Source organism: Mustela putorius, unplaced genomic scaffold (assembly GCF_011764305.1).
Source record: "Mustela putorius furo isolate JIRA1106 unplaced genomic scaffold, ASM1176430v1.1 tig00003845_pilon_pilon_pilon, whole genome shotgun sequence".
NCBI classification, from domain to species: domain Eukaryota; kingdom Metazoa; phylum Chordata; class Mammalia; order Carnivora; family Mustelidae; genus Mustela; species Mustela putorius.
Window position 1 is genome coordinate 39,597,665 of NW_025421998.1, and position 21,512 is coordinate 39,619,176.

Below are 21,512 nucleotides of genomic sequence, written 5' to 3' on the forward strand. Positions count from 1 at the left end.
ATCGTTTAAATATGGTTGATAGGTGGATCAGTTAGGCCGTATTTATGTGGCAAAAACTGATTTTGATATTTGGAGAGAGGGAAAAAGGGCTGTCTTTTTCTGGACCAATATTATCTACATAGGAAAAAGAAAGCAAGGGATTTTTATGTGTGTTATTGCGTTAATCATAAAACTAGTAAAAGATTAGTTCCACTGCCAGAAATTTCTTGCTGTGAGCAATTCTATAGCTGGGGTCTGGAGTGAGAGTAAGAGGAGTAAAAGAATTCATTTTGTTTTACATGTCCGATATTAATGCCACTTCAAAGCCTTCATGGAAAGATGTGGGGCGCACATGAATAGGAAGAGCCACAAAAGTAGTGGCAGAAATGGAAAGACCCATTTGCACAGCAAACTTTACCACTTCCCTTACTAGATATTTACCGTTTCCTAATCTTTGGATCCCATACTCACTCCATATTGTCTTATGCCAGTTGCAAAATACAAATTCCTATCTCTCCATTCCTTCCCTTTCCTTGACCTCCTTTGTCTTAGTGGAGCAATGAAATGCTTCTCGGGAGCATGTAAGTGCTGGGTTAGAGCTGTACTGGGCTTTGAATAATGTCGATTCTGTGATAGCACGGAAGTGCTCTGCCTAGGTACAAGAAAAGGGACTGCATGACCTTTCCCAAGATCGTCCTGCAGCTTCTGTGAGGCCCGTTCTCTGGACTTGCAAGCAAATCGAAATATTCACTTCATTCTTTAGGTCAAAGAACATAGTATTTCTCCATCTCAATGGAAATTCTATTGTTCCCACAATGAAGTGGAATTTTTTTTTTTTTTAATTTTGTATAGCTCTGTTTTATTTTCAAGGGGACTAGAGAAAAGATTATAAAATCAGTTATGGTTTACAGGAGCAGAGCAGTAGGAATCATTGTTATTATCCCTTAACTCATATATTTATTAAGTTGTTCCAGGAAAATATAGTTGATTTGGACCTTGTACCTTTGAAACATTTGATAATTCCAAAATGGAGAACTGGCTTAACTTTTCCTTTGGTGAAGTGAGAGTTTACAAATCTAATTAAGTGAGCTTTGCAGGGGGTGATTAATCTTAAGAAAACAAACTGCTTTCAAACACTCCAGTAATGACTGTTTCTGACAATTAATGAAACGATTGCAGAGCATCCTGGTCTACTCATTAAAGGAGACCCCGTTATGAGGTCTTGGCCACAGAGTATTGGTCCCTGGTTTATGTAAATATTTTCTATATGGCAGGTTACGTACAATATTCTATAATTCTGACATATCTTGGTTTATATTGTTCTTCCCTCAAATTAGCCAGCCCTATGAAGGTTTCCCTGTATTTCTGTTCCAGAGTTGTATGAATCCAAGAAGCCAGTGAAACAAGCCTAACTGGTCTTGAAGATACTTAGGATCCATGCAATCTCTGTTAATGACTTTTTCATATACATATGTCCTTTAAACCAGGGGTACAATTGGATTAGTTGGCAATCCACCTGGCCAGCACACTGGAATAGTTGAAACCTAACTAATTTTTTAAAAGATTTTATTTATTTATTTGACAGACAGATAGAACAAGGAGGCAGAGAGGTAGGCAGAGGGAGAGGGAGAAGCAGGCTCCCCACTGAGGAAGGAGCCCAATGCAGGGGATCCACGATCCCAGGACTCTGGGATTGTGACCCGAGCTGAAAGCAGCTATCTAACCTACTGAGCCACCCAGGCGTCCTTGAAACCTACCTATTAACATTCGTGTAGATAATCTAAATCACTATCCAAGGAATATGCATAAGCCATATGTTGAATAGTATGGCCAAATATCTACAGATTTGACAGGTAACCCTGTCATGTCAAATCATGAACCTTGTTCATGAATTCTTCAATTAAATTAGGAAACTCACTGAAGATATTTTGTCCTGAAAATACCAACAATTCCTTACAGAGCCCACAATCAAAACTCTTCATAGCATTGCTTATGGGGCGGATAGCTTTGAGTACTCTCTTTGAGGCATAGTAAGTAGAGAAAACTAAATGTAGAAGAATCCATGTAATTACAACTTATTTATAAGTGTAAATAAAACAGACACACCAAATATTTATCTATCTAGCATATATATATATTGAGTATTTGTAAGTTCCAAGAAATAAAAATAAATATTACATGTCACTTAGGACAGTTTATTGTTTAAGTAGGGAGACAGATAACAATGACAAGAAAAAAAAACCTACAAAATACCATAAAAGCAATAAACAGTGGGTTCTGTGGAATCATAAGGACGGATACCTAATTTCAAGCATCAGAGAAGACTTCTCAAGGTGGTATTACTTGAGCAGAGCTGGAGAGGTAAGAAGTTAGCCAGGCTGGCTATGAGCCAGGGAGTGCTTTCTAGAATAAGAGGACGCATATGCAGAAGAAGAAACTAAAAGGCCTTGTTAGGCATTCTATTAATGTTATAGGCAAGCATTGGCTAGCATTTTTTCAACACTATTCTTCACAAAACTCCTTACTATAAACCTTTTACAGGCATTTATCTCATTCAAGTCACCATTACCAAATAGGTCATTTCAAATCGTCATTCCAGTTGTCCAAAAAGACAACTGAGACACAGAAAAGAAAAATAATTTGTTCAAGATTCTGCAGCAGTCTGACTCGAAGAACCGAAGGTCTTCCCCGCTAAGCTCTAAGCCTCCCCAGGTATGCCAAACTGTGGAGCTTATCTTTGTTCTACAGGCAGTGCAGAGCCTCTAAAAACTTGAGAGGTGAGTCCCCTTAAAGAAAGGCTAACTTTTTTTTTTTTAATTTTAATCCTTTGGTCCAAGACCTTGATTATTTTCTGGTTAAATTTGATTTCCAACTTGAGAAAAAGAGCAGTGACTTAAGAAGCCCCTTTGAGCATGTGAATCATAACCCCTAGAATCAGGACAAGCAGAGATAGGAACTTCTGTCACTCTGATAAGCCATAAAGAAACCAATGTGGGTTGTCACACCATGCATACATGGTAGAATCCTTCATTTATACTTACTCTCATGGAGACAGAGTCATATTGTGAAATCTGAATACTTTAAATTCAGAATACTTTTTTGGTATTCTTTGCTTTATAATTGATGGTTTTGAAAGGGCAAGATTTGCTTAGAACCATGGTTAAGATAGTAGAATGGAACTATAGTGATCTAAAATGATCTAATTTTCTAGAAAATTACTACTTTCTACAGGCTGCATAAACTTTAATTAAAAAGACAAGGACGCCTATTCTCTCTCCTTATATACATGCGACATACCAGGCTCTTGGGATCCTGGCAAAAGGAAAAGAGCAGATTGAAGAGATTAGAATTTTTAGCAAAACTCTAAAGCTAATTACGATGTGATGCTTATTTCCATCGTCAAGGACCAACAAGTATCCAACATTTGTTGCTTTTCTTTTTTTCTTTTTAAAGATTTTATTTATTTACTTGACAGAAGGAGATCACAAGTAGGCAGAGAGGCAGGTGGGGGGTGGGGAAGCAGGCTCCCCACTGAGCAGAGTGCCTGATGTGGGGCTCCATCCCAGGACCCTGGGATCATGACCTGAGCTGAAGGCAGAGGCTTTAACCCGCTGTGCCACCCAGGTCTCCCATTTGTTGCTTTTCTAGAGAGATTTTTTTTTTTTTACAATAAGTTTAAATAAGTTTAAAGTCAGCTTATAAAATGAACTGTAGAAGCAGGTTAAGTCACAAGTAAGACAACACACAAATCAGCTCATATGAATGTGACAATAACGTTTTTCAGTTAAATATCCCCAAAACGGGCATTTCTAAGAGGCTTAATGCAATGCTTTATGTATCTTAATCCATTAAAATATCCACAACAGCCTATAAAGAAATATTTTGGCAGCTTCCTCTATAAAGTCCCCAGAAGAAGATTTTAATGGTAGCATATTTAGAGGAATGGATCGGGGAAAAAGGAGACCACTAAGGTAAGAACAGACACTGAGTCTGAAAATAACTTCAGAGATTCACAGGATAGGATCTATGGCCACGGAAGATCTCTCTGCCTAAGTTCTCACGCACAGGGTTTTCTCCCTTCACCTGCTTTCTCTCTTTGCTCCCTTCCTTCCTGATGCTCTCTTTCCATGGTAGTCTGCCTTCTAGGCTGTGCTCCCAAATGCATCTAAAATCACTTTAAAAGGATATGTTTGGTCCGAAGCAGCTTAATGTACTTTATCCAACATGTAGAAATATTTGGGTAGCCTCGGTGTCAGTGTGAATTGGGCTGTCATGGAGGCTGGCCCACTGAGATTAAATGAAAATCAACTTTGATAGGGATGAAGTGAAGCAGAAGAGCATTTTTTTTTTAAACAAATTCAGATATCTGCTTGTATTCCTCCCATTCAACAAGTTCTGAAACAAGCTGGTAGCAGCTACAGCTTCATAAGGAGTTTCTTGCAATATAATGTTGATGCACTGGCAGAAAATTGAGAAATGAGGGGAAGGATGTGTACATAGCGCAAATGTTTATGATCATGTACACATCACTTGTGTGTAGTTTGTAGCTCAACTATACTAACTACACTACCTGATTAACTGTATTTATGTATATAGGGGGTGGCTTGAAAAGCACTGTAGAATCTGTGTGTGTGTATGCAAGCAGAGTGAAATACTGTATTGTGTGTATAAATATCAGGTAGTATAAAATAAAATACTCTACAGTTGTTTGTTTAGGGACACATTTGGATTGAGTGAGCATATAACAATCATTTCTTTCAAAACCACAAAAACATCACACTTTTTAGTTTTAATAAAGTCTAGTTTTTGGCAGTTCTTTTATCACATCTGTCATCTCCTAAGCTTTGCTTAGCCAAAGCACTCAGACTTGAATTTTGAAATTGTCAATATAGGCCTTCTAATCTTTAAGTCTTAAATTATCTAAGCAGATTAACTGCTATTATCCTATGCCTACAGGACGAAGGAGTAAAGCAAGACAGAGGAAATAAAACTTTTCTCCAGGCAATTAAGTTCCTGTGGAGGTTGTGTTTGGGGCATGTATTTGGAAAATGTTCCAATGTATTTATGCAAATAACCAGGTAGAAAGATGAGGACATAAGCCCCAGTACCTACATCTGTAAGACCAAAAAAAAAGGGGGGGGGGACTTCATCTAAGATATTTCATCCTCCAGCTTTTAAAGTTATTTATAGTTCATACCGACATTTTCCAGTTTGCCAACCGGCAACGAATATCCTGAAGCCAAGAAAGATATCTTGAAGAAACACACATACACATACACACACACACACAGAGAAAAGCAAAAAAAAAAAAAAAGAAAGAAAAAGAAAGAAAAAAGAAAAGAAGGGGAGGTGGCTCCTTCTCACAGCAGCATCTATCTGTGTGGTGACCTGATTTGTGCTATGATCTTCCTTTGGAGATCAAAGCAGGATTAATGTGATTCTTTACTGTTTGCACTGCGCATCTCAAAGGTCCGGAGATGTAAGAAGTAGCTACAAATGCAGCCCTGGGACACAGGGGAAATGGAATATGAATGTGATGGGTTAACAGTCCAAAGGCTAACTATGAAAAGTTATTTGGGATTTGGGAGGCAATGCAGAATTTAAAGTACCTGGTATTTTTAAGCATCTTGGCTTTCTCTTTTCTAATTTTCTGGGGTGAGGCTTTTGGCTGTTGATGAGGCCGGCACTGAATGCCATATTAATAAGTCTCCACAATGACCTTCTAGCTCATTTGGAATGTTTTGCAGCTGCTAATACACATAAAGAAAAGGAAGGGGGGAACCCTGCAGCATGTTTTTACACGAAAGCACTTTCACGTTACAACCAGGCATTTACGCGGAGGATTTAAAAGAAGAAAAAATCTTCTAAAATATCAAAATGTTGAGCTTTTGTATTTTCACCGCGTGTGACATTCCTGGATGCTGGAACCCCTAAAGAGTGAGTGTTTCTGCAGCCTCTCAGAGGTGCTTGTTCTTTTGTTGAGGAAAAAAAGCAAGTCGTATATTCCTAGGATCTCAGAATGTGATGGAAAAATCACTTCTATTTTTAAGGCTTAGTGTATACACTTCTTGGAGGGGTAGAAAAAGCTCCCCTCCGCCAAACTTGACTGTGATTTCGGCTACATTACCTAGAAGAGGGCGCGCCAGAGTGTAGCTCAACCTGCTTTAGGGACTCGGAACTGCCAGGGAGAACGAACTGCGGGGGTGGGGGTGGGGCGGCGGACGTTCTCTCCACCCCGTCTGTGATCCCACGGTCTGCACTCTTGGTTTACACAATTCTACCCCAAACTCACCCTTTCCGCAACTCTGCACGCCTAGCCACACAGAGACACCCACACAAGAAGTCTCGATCCCGACGCCCATTCACCCAGCTGAGCCCTGCTTTTTCCTAAGCGCACCTTAGTCTTGTTCGCTCTTCCAAGTTCCATTAGGTCAGCGCTCGAAGACTTTTTTTTTTTTTTTTCCTTTCACCACTTCCCTTTCACCCTCCAAACCCAGGCACGCTACGTGGCCAAAGCCCAGGAACTGGTTGGAAAAGAAGATTCGGCAGAATAGAGCCGGATAAAGGTCTAGGTAGGACCCGACGCTGAGGAAGGGGGTCCTTCCCGCGTGTGTATCCCCGCGCTGACACCCAACGAGGTTCCACCTCCTTTTGCGTAACATCCATTACGCGCCCGTGCGGTGCCGCACGGTGGGGGGCTTGAAGTCAGGCTCCTTCCAGGGCCAGGGGTGCGGGGCTGGGAGGTCCCCTCTGCCGCAGTTGCCGCAGCCCCGCCCGAGCGCTCCAGCCTTCGCCTCTGCGTCCTGGCTGGCGCCGGACTCCCGCTGCCCGCCCCCAAGCGCCTACCTGGAGTGGGAATTCAATGAGGAACCTGGTGAATTGCCTCAACTGGAAAAGCAGCTGCTGGTGAAGTTTTTTGTCCAGAACACAATTCCCAGGACCAAGATAAGGAAGGGGAGGACTCTTCTTCAGTGCCTAAACACGCCACACTCACCTCCAGTTGTTTTAATCACAACAAACACTAGCAAATTGGACTTTCCTAGGTCGTTTCCTTGCTTTATTTAGCTAGATCTGACGGCGTTGATAATTGTTTCTCATTATCATGCTTATTTGTTATCAAGGAAATTTTCAGTTGAGTAAGGATTGTTCAGGAATCGGTAACTAGGAACCCTGGCTGGCTGAGGAAGTTGCCCGAAAATTCTATTGGAAAAGTTCAGAACATCAGTATCAACTCACCCTCTGCCTCGCACTATGTTTTTACAGTATTACTCTCTCTGCAGCCCTGGTTTGCACAGCGGTGGTCTAGCACTCGGAAACCATCCTGTAGCTAAAAGGACAGTAGTTAGAGACCCAGGATTCATTTTAAAAACTTTAAGTTTTAAAATATTGCTAGGCTCCCCCCCCCCAAGCTTAAAATACCAGCTGAAATCTCAAGTACAAGACTATATATTGCTGAAAATTTTCTAACCGCTGGTATCTGACTTCGAAACAAAACAGAGTTAGGATTCAGTAAAAGTTATTATCCAGTTATTAAGATGCAGTGGGAACCCTACAAGTTTTATAGTTTCAGCCAAGACACTGCTAATGTTAATATACATATTCTCATGGACTGTATTTTTTTAAATTCTCATTTTAAGAATTTTATATTTTGTACATGATTCCTTAAGTTCCTATTAATATGTGATCTTTTTAAGCTAACAGAAAATCAAAATTCTAAGGAAGGGAAGTGCAGGCTCCAGCCTCTTCACATCAGTTAGAAGTCCGGTACACCCACTCTTCTGACTTCTATTTGCTTAGATAACTTTAAAGGTAAATTTGGAAAATTAACTTGAAAGAAACCGGTAACAAAGGGTGACTTTTATCACTTTTGGGGGTGGGGAGGGTGTTTAAATCAGTTAAGATCGACAGGGGCAATTAAACTGTATAGCAGTTTTAAATATATAACATGGGGGACGGCTTTAAAAAATTACCCATCTAACAATTCCTTTATCTACACGAGTAAGAAGGCCATAACTACCAACAGCCAGCATTGCTTGCAAATTACATTCGCTTGAAACTCTGCTGAAAGAGTGTATCTCCCATTGTATTTTGGAATTGTGTGAAGGTATGTATGTACGGGATCTATGTATATATAATTCTTATACTTTATATATGTTTAGACATGGATTCTTTTTAAATGTTTATGTGGTTAGTCACTTTAAGAACATCAAAATAAATTGTACGTTGGCTTACACTATCTCCCAGGTATTCCCAAACACTGATGAACAAAAATCTTTATCTCAGAAATGAACAGCTACCCATTTAAAGGAAAGAATGGAAAGGGGAACTCGATTTAGTCTCATTTGTTTATGCTAGACGCCCCCCCCACACACAAATTCATTTGAATAGCTTTCAAGCCGGAAAATGGAAATGTGGCTCCTGCCCTCTATTTCAGCGGCAAGCAGCAGCGTCCTGGCAACAGCGCAATTTTCTATCATCAAGGATAAATGGCATCGAACAGAACATTCTGATAAAAAAAAAAAAAAAAAAAAAAAGAAAGAAAGAAAGAAAGAAAAAAAGCTTCAGCCCAAGGAGCCCATGATTGCTGGCCTTCCTGTCTGTCATCCCTTTACAAAATCCTCTCCGCAAACCTGAGCGGCATGCTGTCAGAGCTAATAACGTCTTCTGAAGGGGGGGGGGGGCATAGTCTTCCCTGCACAATGTTCCCATTTATTAAATCGAGTGCTTATTTTAAAATTGCAAATATCTTTGTTTGGTTCACTGCAAATTAAAACCAAGATGCAGGAAGTTACATGATGCAACAATTATTTGTGTCATATCAAAGAATCAAACTGCTACCTCGCCCTTCTTTGGGCTGAGGTCGGATGAGGGGGAAGGGGAAATCTGGGGGAAGCTAGGGCAAGAGGGTTTTTTTTTTTTTTGGTGGAAAAATACAAATCTGTTCGCCCTGCAGGTAAGCTAAGAGTAATTGAAAGCCAGAGGAGCGATGCGGGTTTCTGCCAGGGAGAATGAGCTGACTGCGATTCCGGGAGCGCGTGTGGGCGCGGTCCTCCACGCGACGCCGCACGCGGGTCTGCCAGAGCTCTGAGCAGAGACACGGGGCTTTCCCGCGGGAGGCTTTGAACGTAATGGTGGCTATTTCTCGCCCACTGAGATCCCTTTCTAGAAAAGGCCATTCTGTTCCAAGGAGATGGATCCCTGGGGTCCCCGTGTCCGCATAGGGGGTCTTGGAGAGGTTTAGAGGACTCCGCTGCAGGCGTTTCCCGAGTCAAGCGCTTCTCGCGAGAGGTGGGGGCTCCGAGTCGCAGAGCAGCAGCCCCCAGGCGCTCAGGCCGGCTCGCAGGTGCTGGCCTTGAGCTTCTTAGCCGCCGGCTCTGGTACCTGGGGGTGTGAGGTCCAGCTTGACTGGTGCCTGGCTGTAGTGCCCATCAAGTTCTTGGTCCATCCAGGCTCCTGCACTTTGGACTGAAACCCACCTGGGGGGGGGGGGTCCGGGGATGGGGTGGGGAGGCGGTGGAAGCGGAAAGGAACCGGGAGCAGCGATGTTGACACTCTTCCTGTCAGACCAACCGCTAGGGAATTTTTTATCTCGTTGAGAGGGAGAGATGAAGGAAGGGACCTCAAATGAAGAGAGAATCACATCTTAATATCCTTTAAAGTTGGCCTTGGCAAAGAAAAAGAATAATAGAGAGGTATGTAAAGGAGCCTAAAATGCCGGGAGACCCTAAGAAGTAAAAGCTGTAGTCTGGATATCAGAGATTGGGGCGGGCGGGGCGGGGTGGGGGTGGGTGGGTGGGGGGTGGATAATCAGCTTGGTTTGTAAGGAGCTCTCCCGGCAGAGAACGGTGGGAGGAGGGGAATGGTGGGGAAACCTTTGTTTAATGAGGAAACCTAATTATTGCGCATCTGGAAGTCTTGGTCCTAAGTAAGAGAAGAAGGCGGTACTCCCGGCCACCACCACCCCCATGCAGTGCGCATGCCTCAGCCTTTGGCTTTGCATGATGAGGCTCACACGTGAGCCAACTGTGCAGAGCCTGGGCCCTGCCGTGGCAGCCAATAGAATCCCGATCTCAACTGCGTCTCCGGGTCACATTGACATCTTGGTTCCCCCACAATAGGCCTTTAACACCCACTTTAAAAATAAAAAGGGTATTTTGGTATCGATTCTCGCCTTGGCACGCTAGATTTCTGTGGGAAAAAGACACATTTTAGAAGTACAAATACATTTACTACAAGCAAGGGTTAACGTATTCAGAATTTAAGAGAAAGAAGACAGGAGAAAGGAGTCTGTTCAAAGAACAGGGGACGGGAAGTGAAGAAATCCTGGGACTGCTGCCTTCAGAGTCCTGAGATTTTGCCCAATGTTGAATCTCTCAAACCTTCTCAAGTCACATGAAAATCCCACCTACTTCATTGACCAAAGGAGCCTCAGAAATAGAGACATTACCCTCTACAAGCCTGGCTTGGGAAAACAACCCCAAACCCAACTCTTTCTCCACTCCCATGACCAGCCCCCACAGTTGTCTGGGAGATGGGAAGCTAGAACACCTATATTCAATCCTTCTCCCTTTCCCAGACACCAAAGGGGTCTATGCCCTGAGGTCCATGTGTTAGCTAGCACATCTACGAAGTGGGGCTAATTATAGAGGGGCAGAAGGAACTAGAAAGGTAAAGAAGTGACATGAATCTCCTGCCTGTATGGGCCTCTTTCACCTCTACCCAAGCTCTGAGGCTGGAAATGCTGAGGTTGATTCTCTGGGGCTGCAGAAGGGGTGGGCCAGCTGGGAAATATTACCTATCTTGCCCCTTCTGCACACCAACACTGCTGCCTGCCCTCTTTGCAGCACCCTCCTGACAGTTACCAACCACACCGTAGTCTTCCCACCTTATATCCCTGCCAGAATTACTGCCCACAAATGGGCCTCCAACACCCCTGAGAGCGCTCCTTTCTGTGACAGGAAAACTGCTTGTTTCTATCACTGAAATAAAACAGGTGGGGATTATTATGTGCAGTTCCTCTCCCCTTTTGTGTAATTCACAAGTCTCCAACATGGGATTAGGCTTCAAATGCACTTGGTCAGATACATACTTTTTAGAGCTCAGCTCAAACAATGATAAAACCATTCCAGCAGTGCCTCTGTTTGTCTCTTAGGTCTTTCTTTCTCACCCTCCAGGCCTACAATCATCACATAACTTTTTTTTTTTTTTTAAGAGTGTGAACCAGAGTCCCACCCCAGCCAACACTCCCAAATGCAAGGCACTAGAGTGACTTCAAGGTCTTACTTGTTCACCTAAGATCAATATTATTTGACCAGTAAGTATTAAATTAGCATACTGTTAAGCATTTAGCTGCCAGCATCCATGTCTATTTTCTGAGGTACTCACTGAAATCAGAAATGCCAGTTGGCAGTCTCTGTAAAAAGCAAAAAAAAAAAAAAAAAAAAACATAAAAACAAAACAAAACAAAAAAAACTTTACCACAATTGTGTGTGGGGGTTGTCTTTGCAAAAATGAAGCTTTCTCCTAAGCTGACCCCATAAAACAAAGAAGTTTCAAGACGGGATAGCCATGTTTAGTTTCAAGTCCATCTTGAGCATCAGATTTTAGGCTTTTTCTTATAATTGACTTATCTTTGTGCTTTATGGAAATTAAGGGTGCATCTGAAAGGAACTATAGGCCTAAAAGAAAGTCCATCAGCCAATCAATAATTTTCACTGTCCCCAGTTGAAGCAAAATCCTCCTTCCCTGCCTTGGGAGTGGCTGCTATAAAAGGTTTTTCTTTTGAACATGTTGAGTAAAATTGAACCAACATAAGTCTCAAATTCATGTCCCAGCTTCTTTTTTGAGGCAGGTTGCAGATCAGCCATGAGTCTAACTTTAATGACAACTCACAGTTACCTCTAACAGAAGAAAAGACCAGCAGGCTGGAAGTCAGGAGGGGAACACGGAGTTGTAGACCCAAGATAATGACCTGGAACCCTGCCTGGGCCACAGCTTTAGCCTCTGGAGTTGCAGTTTACAGGCATCCTCAACTCTAACCCAGACTATCTTATAGCAACTTTCTCTCCCATCAGTGTGCACCTTAGGGTACCTACTGGCTACCACCCTCCCAACAGATACAGTTGGCTGTTAGCCAGTAGGGCTTGCTGGTAAACCAGCTGAACTGGGAGCATGTCCTTCCCATGTGGGGCAGTACCACTCTTAATTAAGCTGGGGCAGGTCAATTTATAGGGAAATGGCAAAGGAGGGTAAGGAGGAAGATTATTGAAACTACAAAAATACAACTGACACTGTGAATACTTCAGGAGCCAACACTACCTCTTCCACGAGAACTCTGAGGGAGATGTCCCATAGGTCAGCTGGAGCAGGACAAAACCCACCCTTTTTGGGTCACCAGAAATGGAGATTTGGCTGTTTTGGAAGGGGGTTGGATCCCTTTTCTCTAGCAGGTCAGTCAGGGAGCAAGAAGGAGCCTGGGGGCTTGCAACTCTCAATCCCACTGAGACTTCTTGCGGTGCCCGGATTCCAGGTCCTCCCAGCCTTCTTTCGGATTAGTGTGCGGGGGTCTGCGACCACTCCCACCCCACAACCTCCACCCCCACCATCCCGCAGGAGTTATTTTAAGGACACTAAAAGTGCCCCAGGAAGCTTTCCTCTCTCTCCTCAAGACCTGGCAGCCAGACCAAGTCGGTCCGCAGGAGAGCGTCTTAGCGTGGGAGGCTTCAGACCAAGCGCGGGACTCTCGAGTCCTGGGGGCCCTTGGGCAGGTAGCGAGCAGATCCAGCGCGTGTTGCCCTGGCTGGCGTTTTCAAACAACAGGATTACAGGTTGCATCTTGAATATGAATTAGCCTTCTGCGCTAGCGTGAATTCGCTTTGAAACTCAACTTGTCAAAGTATGGTTTTAATTAAACGTCTTCGGCCCGAAAGATTACATGTTTTGTAAAATATATCCTAGCATGAAATTTACTTCCACAATCTGAAATTAGATTTCTTGTAAATGTTTTCATAAAAAAGAAATAGGAAGGGGGTGTGTGTGAGAATGGAGAAGATCATAATCGCTGCGTTCTTTTAAAACGTCCTGCCAAGCCGGCCAGGCGCCCGACAGGTCCCCGGACGGCCTGCCAGCCCCGGCCGGGACACCGAGGAGACAGCGCGCCCGGGACGGGCAAGTAACCCGAACCCGCCCGGGCAGGCGCGGCCCGCGCAGCTTTTGCAGTTGGAGACAATTCAGCAGACAGACGAGTTAATCCCACACTGATTTGTTTCGGATCCCTCTGCAGGACGCCAGATAACCCCCCCTTCGGCTGCTGCTACAGACACCTGCCTCCCTCCCCACCCCGGGCCGCTATGCCGGTCCTGGGAAAGACAGTGAAGAGGTTCTGGGTGTAGAGTGGCCTTACCAGCGTTCAATACCGACACTTCATCTCTAAATTTAAAGTTCATCTCTAAGAATTCCTGGCTAATATTTAGAACAACAGCAATGTCGATCGATAGCCACCCTAACAGACTGTCCAAAACTGCTCCAACCCAACCTCAAAGCCTCTCTAGATGGGGAAGGACCCCCAGAGGGTTCTCTATAACCTACCTGGGGACATCTATCACTGGCGTAGCCATCAGAGAAAAAAGGACCCTGTTTCCCTGCATGGAGTGGTGGGGGGGGGGGTGCCTGCGCACGCTGCGTCTTTCTATTCAATACAGAATTAAGAGCTACGTCCCTGCGGAATTCTCTTTCCCTAACTGCTCTCCGAGGAACCCGCCAATTCTGGCGGGATTTGCAGGATTCTAGTAAAAGTTGGCTCACATGGGGTGGGGTGTAATGGGGAGGAGGAGGGAGGGAGCCGCATCTCCTTTCTTCTAGATAATTGGGACCCAAGAAACGAGGAGGGGGTGGCGCGGTTGCGAGAGTTATTTACCGCCCTCCACCTGAAATAAGCAAGACCAATAACGCGCCTCGCTTTTCGCCCTGTTTACTCCATCCCCATTCAATGATTGGCAAAGCAGGCCCCGAAGGCAAAGGCAATAATTGCTCCGCTCTCTCCTTACTAGCGATGTGTGTAGGCATTTGAAGTGTACTAAAAATAAACGAAGGAGCGAGAAAATGAAAAGGGGACAGAGTGACAATTTGCGGCAATTAAAGCGTCTGCGCATGCTGCCGGAGGAGCAGGGACCCACAGCGGTTTTTGTTTTCTCAGGCCTGATGATGTGACTAACTCGTTAGGGAAATTTTGTCCCAGGTTGTGTGTGTGTGTGTGTGTGTGTGTGTGTGTGTGTACGCGCGCGCGCGCGCGCGCAATGGCAAGTCCTTGAGGGAAGGAGGAAACTGGGACCATTTCTGCGCCCCTAAAAACGGGGTTGTTCCCGGGAAAGTGCGGGGTCCAGCCCCCTCCGCCCTTCCCCCTCCACCCTCCCACCTCCCCATCCCCCCACCCGCACCGCCGCAGGTCTGACGTGAGAGCCTTTCGATTAGCACTCCGCCGCCACCTCTTCTAGGAACTTTGGAGCAAGTTTTCAACTCTGAGGTGTCTAACCTTAAAGGGGAAAAGCTTAATAATACTAATGTGCATTTCACAACCACCGAGACGCAAAGGATAAGGGGTGGGAAGGGAATAAAGGGGGGGGGGCGGCAAGCCCTATCAAAGCTTGGGAGACATTTTGACAGCGCGCTTGAAATATTACTCTTAATTTTTGGAAGACTTTCAAGAAGTGAAAGGGGGATGGGGTGAGTGGAAAGAACCACAACTTTCTCCTGTCACTCCAGCATCCAAACAGGGAGGGCTCCAACCTCTGCCACACGCGGGAACCCACAGTGGGAAATTGTTTCAAGATACAGCAGGGCTCTCTTCTTTCCCGGGACCCTATCTGAGCAGCGAACATAGCGAAAGGGTGGGGAGGAGTCCTGGGTGTCAAAAAGTCTGCGGAGCCTCAGAGAAATAACTGCAGGCCCTGAGCTCCGTCTGGGCCTGGCTCGGGCCTCCCGGAATCCAGTCCAAACTGGTACCCCTTGTTGATCAGCGGCCCCCCCCCGCCCTCCTCCACCTCCCCGCCCCCATCCCACCCCAATCTCGGGCTTCGGAAGGGGGAGGGGGCGACACTGTGCAGCCCCCGCCAAAGTCCAGCTCGGGCTGGCTTCAATGAAAGCTGGCAAATCCAGCGAGTCTCGCAGAAATTTTCTTCGACCCTAATTCAATTTTAAAGCGGATTTTTACTATTAAAAACGCTCCCGAGCAACACATTGAATTAATCTGACTGTACGGTTTTAATTACAGTGAGGGTTTCTCTACAAATCTGTACAAGACAGTGGCTGGCTCTTGGAGGATCTCTGCCTCCTGAATTCCATTACCCGGCCCCCCATTCCCCGCCGACAGAGGCGCGTGGGAGCCAGCTGCGGACGCAGGCGTTCCTGTCGCCCTCTGTTTCTGCCCGCCCTCCCGGCTCCTGCCCTCCCCCGTCCTTTCTTTCACCCCAGCCCCAAAGAGAGCCCTGGACGCCTGCCTGTCTGTTTGGGACTGCTGCACCGAAATCCTGAAACACTACGCTTGCTTTTTAACTCTTGGGCCCAAGACCTTTGAGCCTCCAGAGGCTCGTTCTTAAAAGGGTTCATTTGTCGCGGGAGGGTGACCTCCTTTGTAATTTTTAAAGGGCCCTCCCCCTCGACTTTGCAGCTGTTAGAGGGAGCAGCGGGAAACGCTAGGTGTTTGAGGGAAAAGCACGCTAAGGGGTGGGGAGGAGATGGGGAGAAAAGTCTGGCAGAGAACACTAAGGGTGGGCACTAGGGATTTGAGTCTAGCTATCCCCCAGCCCCCACAGCAAAGCAGGCTGCTTGTGTCAGACTTGGGTTTATTAGCTGTGCAACTAACATTGTGGGACAGCGGTCTCTAAAGAATCTGATGGAGAAGATGACAAGAATGATACTCTCCAAATGAAGCAGATTCACACTCATTCTCTCTTGTATCTCTCTTCAACTCCCTTTGTAGATTCCCTACTTCTCTATTCTCTCTGTGTCCCCCTCCACAAAGCACGTGGGAAGAAAAATGGCACTCAGCTATGAACCCAAACACGTACCCAAATGGACCCAACTCTCAGTGAGTATTTAAAGAAGCAAAGGCTTTCAGCTCTGTGGGGTAGGGGGGACTCTCTGCACAAAATTACTGAAACCTAAAGAAGAATACTATTTCACTCCCCTGGGTAGGATGGAAAGGGGGCTTTCTTTCTCCTAGAGTTGTCTAAGAACGGATTTGCTCTGAACAAAAGAAAAGAGAAAGGGCACAGGTGAGAGAATGTGTTCAAACAAACAAACAACCCTCTCAGCTTTGCAATAGGTTGTCCCCTAAGGAAAGTTTTGCTAAAAATCTAATAAATTACCTTTCCCTTTATTAGGATGTTATGAAATAAAGGGGCTACGAAGTGCCTATAAATAGGCATGACTATGAAAATCACCAGAGCATTTCTATCACAAGGGTAGTTCAGGTACAACTCCCTCTCTCTAATGCTTTGATTTTTTTTTCTGTTGTAACAAGAGAAGCATCTACGAGTTCACATGATAGCAAGAGGATGTTTTCCACCCCAGGTTTTCCTCAAGAGCTGTTTTAAGCCTGGCTCCCCCTTCATGTTGAGGCGTTTGCTGTGACTTTGTTATGTTACTGCTGATGAAGGGATGAAGAAATTAAAACAGAGGAGGCTTCGAGGCATTTAGGAAGAGGCTTGGCCAGCTATATTAACTCCTTATTATCCTAAAAATAGTCTCCCATTTCCTGTTGCTTCTCTTCCCTGCTGCTCCAGGGCTGCACTGATCCTCCAATGGTCAGGAGGTCCTAGTTTCCAAAGACTGGCTTGATTAAAGCTGACTTCTAACACCCTATCCCTTCCCCTTTTGCCCTGCTGCATTTCCCAGCGGGGCAAATATAGGGGGGGGGGGGCGGGGCTCGGCCTTGGTTTATCCAACAGGTTAAAAAGATAAATAACACTACTTATTTTTGTGTTCATCTAAATGTTTAAACATTATTGAGTTCTTTTTTTTTTTTTTCCCTCCCCTGTGTATCTGTGTATTAGGGAGTGGGGTCCTATGCTTGATAAAAGAGAAAGAAAGAGAGAGGGAGGGGGAGAGAGTGGGGAGGGAAGGAGGGGAGGAAAGAAGGGAGGGGAAAGAGAGGGATGGTGGGGAGACTTCTGTATACAATCCCCAAACTGGGGGTGCTAGAAACGTTGTTTTCCCTCTTGAATATGTTGTAGGCCCAGCATATTGGCTCCCTCCCTTACGAAAAGCTCTCGATGTGGATTATGAGAGCAATATCTGGGAACGGGGTCAGGGAGAGGCAAAGGTGCTGAATTGGAGGACCTGGTTGGCTTTGCTTTTATAACTTCCCTGGACCCCAGGTTTGAAAAGAACTGGAACAGGAGCCTCTAGGCTAAGACATGCTTAATTAATATTCTCCAAATTGAACAGTCTAGAAAAAGTCTGTGAAGCTCCCAGTGGGCATCACTGACTGACCTTGGTGGACCAGTGCCATCCATGTTGGAGCCTCCGAGCTACCTGTTCTTGGGACTCTGGACTGGAGAGATGAGGGAGATGCTATTTCCAGACTTTGATGAGCTTCTTTCTGGGTGTGGAGTAAACAGGTCCCACTTTTTAGCTGGATTTTGGGGAGCCTGGCAGGGGAGGGTGTTAATATGGGCATTATGTTTTGTAACTGGAGAAAATAATGCCACACTCTTAGTGCTTTCTTGCACCCTCTGATACTTTTACCTACCCCTGAACATAACATCACTGACTTGGGCTAAGAAAGGGAAAGAGGCAGCTCTCTTGTTCCACTCCCAAGCTTTCCCAGGTGTGTGCGGTGGGGGAGGGGAAAAGAGTGCCTGGGTTTCCAGGATATCAAGCACCCTTTCCCTACACAAGTACACAAACAGAATTTCCCATTGAATGGGAAAAAGACTAGCAGGAATTTTTTTCCACCAATGTCTCCGCTTGAGAAGGGGGTTCTTAGCATGGCTATGTAAATCAATACCGAGTTATTTCTTTGAATTCAAAGGCTATTTATTGAGGTCTAATTTCCTTAGAATTAACGTGATAACTGAGCCCAACTTAGCAACCAAACCCAACCGGGCCCTGCCCGGGTTGAATGCACCTCTGCAGGGCGCAGAGGCTGCGAACCCTCCGCAGCACCCAATCCATTCCCTAGCCAAAGGGAGCAGGCTAACACCTCTCCAGAGCTAAAACAGCAGGGAAATTTCCAGCGCAGAGATCCCAGCCCTCCCACAGTGGCCTTGGGCTCCTTGACCCATGCGGTCTTATATTGACAGTCGTTATTTTTCTCTAAATAACACTGACACCTAGAATACAAGCCCCCAGACCTGGACACCCTTAAAAGCAAAACGCAGCTTAGGCCTCAAAGACTGCCTTCTTTAAAACTTCTTAGTGAATAGGACCCTCACCTATTACAGGATCTAAAAGAGCCTTTGGCCTTCTACTCTTCCAGATTGCCTGCTTTACCTCTCTTTTGAATGATAAAGACCTCGCAGGACTCGCTCGCTCACCTCCTCCCCCGCCCCCCCCCCCCCAAGGGCTGGCCGGGAATCCCCAGCCGGAAAGACAAAGAGGTAGAAGCCAGGGCCCGGCAGGCGGTTGGAGCCCCTGAAGCGAGCGCTTCGCTGAGAGGCCCTGAAGAATCCGAGAGTTCTGGTTTCTCCGAAGGGCCGGAGGTGCGCGCTGGACTAGAGAAGACTAGGGGTGACTCGCCTTGGCTCATGACCGCTGCCCACGACACGGGGCGAAGGACTCGGCAGCCGAAATGCAGGGTGCCCTAGGGTAGAAACGCGTGAGGGGAGCGGCCCCTGCAGCCACTGTGCACCGAACTCCTCGAGCGGACGCTGGTGGCAGAGGCCACACGTGGCAGTCACTAGCTGCGCGCCACCTTGGCACACTGTGAGGGGTTGGACTCGCTCTCTAGCCAGCTGTTGCCGGGACAGGCCGGAAAGCTGGACGCTCAAGCAGTGGGGTATTCTATCCAGCCCCTTGCACTGAGACCTCACCTCAGCCGAGGCGGGAAGGACCCCTGACCCGCTCCGCTCCCCAGTCCGACTGACTGAGCTCAATCTGGTGCTCAGCAGGACCTTTCCCATCGGCGACAACAGCTACTTCGGTGTAGCTGCACACTTGTTCCTCTGGAACACAGTGCCGGGGGTCTATCCTCTAACGGGAGTGGGATGACAGTCCTGCAGCTACAACGCCGACAAGTTCAGCCCTTCAGGCTTCCTTGGGAATTAATAAGGGGGAGAAAAAGCCCATTGCAAATAGGGGCTGCTGAGCCCTGGATCTGGTGTTCAGTGCGGGGACCTTCTTCAGTCCCGCCACGACCCGACCCGCTCCGGGAGCGGCTAGAGTTGGGGAAGCCAGCAAGGAAAGCGGTGCACCTGCGAGCATAAAGAGAGAAACAGAGACATGCACGGGATTGGGGGGCGGGGGGAGAGAAACGCCTTCACCGTGTTAACAGCAAGCTGCAGGGTATAAAGCAATAAAACTGCCACATCTACCTGCTAGCTTTGAGGACATTACAAACAAGCTCGGCGCGAAGCCCGGGTGCACCGAGAGCCCGCCGGGGAACGGGGAGGGGGGGGGGCTTTTCTTTTTCTGACCTCCCCCCCGGCCCCCCATACACATACCCTACACATATCTCCCCCTTATCCAGCCCACCTTTCATTTTCCTTGAAGCTTTTTTTGTTGTTGTTTTAATTCACTGACGATTTGTAAACGCGTGGATCGGGTTACTGGTTCGCGTGTTAAAGTGCACCTCTTGTTAAAAGAAGGGGAACAAGGCACGCCACTTAAAAATGAATTCAGAGTTACTGAACCGGCTCCCGAGGCTCAAGAAGTTAAGCGCGGCTGGCTGGGAAGGGAGGGCAGAGGAGAGTAAACGCTGCTGCCCTGAGAACCCTGGAGAAAACCCACGGGCAGCGAGCTTCAGGTTATGTGATAAAATGGAGGAAGGGAGAAAGGAAAGAAAAAGAAAAAGGCAAACTAGCCTGGCGACGCCTGGAGACCCCGGGCTGGGAGCTGAGTAAATCAATTAGCATAAGCCGTTGCTGCAGAGCTACGCACGGTATGTAAATAGGGTCCAAGCTGCTACTTCTGCAGCCACCTTTCCTGGAGTTACAGGGCGAGCGGAATCAATAAATTGTCAATTTCTCGGGTTCCTTAGGTCGCATAACTTATGGAGTCCAAGTGTATAGGGTGCATATAAGCCCCAGTAGTTTTCCCAAAGAAAGAACAGACTCGTCCCTCGAATCTCGAGACACGTTGACCTGGAGATGTTAGATTATACCTTTCTCCGTGTGGTCAAAGGCTCCCGGCTTGGGTCTAGTCGCGGACTGAACGCTGGCGCGGAGCCTCTGGGGGTCTGTATGTCGTGCCCACCCAGTCCCGACCCACTGACAGTGCAGACTTCCTGCTGCTCCCCGCAGTCCCAGGACCAGAATCCTGGCGCGTCCCCGGCCTGCCCTCTTCAGCGCCTGGTCCCTGGTCCGGCTCTCCTACCTGGTGGCCCGGCCTGAGCGGCGCTCCGGGACTCCAATGTCTCTGCTCCGCTGCCTGGAGCTGAGTGGGTCTGGAGACTAGAGGGAGAAAGGCTAGATCCGCAGTCCGGGGCTGCTCTGAACTTAATGTCTTTCCCCAGTCCATCTTTGAAAGAGAAGTGGTTCTACCACCTGGATGTGCGGATATAAATCCCCTTGCAAATAATAAATGGATTAATAATAACAAGGTATGAAGTTCTTTTTATAGAAAAAAAGGAGAGAATTGAAACTAAATGCGGCAGTTAGACAACCATTTTGATAAGAGGATAATTGAGGCGACACTGGTGTATAATTAGAGGATAATTTATGCTATATCCACTTTTATTCCACCTCCCAAAATAAACCCAGTCCATAATCATTACAGGCAAATTGTTCTGAATTTTATAGCAGCAATTTGAACAAAGTACTGCAGTTAATCATGGGAGATTTTTGTGTATTCCTGATTAGAACTCTAATTGCCTCCTTCCAGAAAGTAAAAATAACTGTAAAACGACTCTATTTTTATCATTAACAATGTTGACAATAAAATAAAATCAATTGGAATTGTAATCGAGAGACAAATTTAGGACGAAGGCACTTTTACTTGGGTAGTTTATATTGTAATCAAGATTTGCCAAACCACTAACCGCATGTATCATTTGCATATATTTGAAAGCATTACAGTAGCTTCTGTTTTCAATAGGAAAAAATGCATTACTGTCAGTCCTCCAACGATTCGCTTTCAGAACAGGCTGCTGCGTTCTGGGGGAAAAATATTCTCCCCCTTTCTTGTCCAATATATAGGAACTACGGCCTGAAACGGCAGGAACCTCGCCAAAACAGGGTCTGATTTTTCTTTTTTTCTACCACCCCCAAACCAAGGGATGGGGCCCAGGTGTTGGGGTCTTCTTCCCTCTGTGGTTTCAATAAAGTACGTCTAGAGAAATACATGGTGACAGGGCCCTCCCGCGGGACTACGGTGGG

The 21,512-nt window shown here is 46.2% G+C and overlaps 1 long non-coding RNA gene across 3 annotated transcripts in view; it reads right to left on the bottom strand.

Moving 5' to 3' along the window:
- The window catches only part of LOC101683827, a 45,221-nt gene that overhangs the window by 14,772 nt on the left and 8,937 nt on the right, over positions 1 to 21,512 (bottom strand). Inside the window, exon 1 of one of the 3 annotated variants that reach the window (XR_200598.3) lies at positions 20,512 to 20,724. The exons of the other annotated variants lie outside the window; for them this stretch is intronic. This is a non-coding gene — a long non-coding RNA (uncharacterized LOC101683827). Of the gene's footprint in view, positions 1 to 20,511; positions 20,725 to 21,512 lie in introns of those variants that run through there. 3 annotated transcript variants of the gene reach the window in all.